Source organism: Glycine soja, chromosome 3, assembly GCF_004193775.1.
Source record: "Glycine soja cultivar W05 chromosome 3, ASM419377v2, whole genome shotgun sequence".
NCBI lineage: Eukaryota > Viridiplantae > Streptophyta > Magnoliopsida > Fabales > Fabaceae > Glycine > Glycine soja.
In genome coordinates this window covers 9,397,469-9,398,309 of record NC_041004.1, presented here as the reverse complement: position 1 = coordinate 9,398,309, position 841 = coordinate 9,397,469, and the positions used below count along the sequence as shown (strand labels likewise).

Below are 841 nucleotides of genomic sequence, written 5' to 3'. Positions count from 1 at the left end.
TGTAAATAAAGCTAATCCAAACACACTATGAGACTGCATAACAGAAACATGCTATATTAACAACCCTGCCACTTCACACCAAACTTTAAGGACTTCTTGTCATACATTTTTTTTAATTTGTTTTTCAATTGTCTTCTCCTTGTAGAAGGGTTGCATTGTATCAATCAGCTTATAATGCATATCAGGAAAAAAAACATTCAAGAAATAAATGAACTTAAATCGTTTATAGCAAAGATGTGCAATGAGTTCTAAGTTCTAACAGTTAAACATAAGTTGAAAGGAGATGTTAGAGGCTCAGACACGCACAAACATTGTCATCACAGACCAAACAACTTGCTTTGGTCCTTATCCGAATCGAGGAATGTTCTCAGTCATCACAGCCCTTGCTCATATTAAAAAGTACAATAGAAGAACCCAAATTAAAAAATGTAAAAATAAATAAAAATGCTGTGGGGGAGGGTCGCCTTCACTGGAAATCACCCCAACATAAGAGAGCAGCAAGTTTTTTTTTTCTAGTGCATGACAAAAAAACAAAAAAGGAGGAAGTGGGTAAAAGAAGAAAAAAAATGCAGTAAAGGTGCACCATATGGCTGTGGGTGAGATGAATCTGAGGGTCTATAAGTGTATCAACAATAAACCACACACAAGTGGTTTATACAAGCCTTCGTTTGACCTACCCACCTATAATAAGCTAGGAAATGGCTTTGTTTGTTTTATCAGTTGCTAGGAAAGGGATTTGTTTCACATTATATCCTCTAAATCTAAACTGTAACTAATAAGTTTGAGCAGAGGAGGGAGATTGTCAAAAGTAACCCTAAATACATTCATTCAAACACTACTA

At 35.2% G+C, this 841-nt stretch overlaps 1 non-coding gene across 1 annotated transcript; it reads right to left on the bottom strand.

Annotated features, from left to right (window-relative positions):
• Positions 1-289: 289 nt before the first annotated feature.
• On the bottom strand, positions 290-383 carry LOC114407945. The gene has a single exon (XR_003665752.1). It is a non-coding gene; the product is annotated as a small nucleolar RNA snoR126 (small nucleolar RNA).
• Between the last annotated feature and the right edge of the window lie 458 nt (positions 384-841).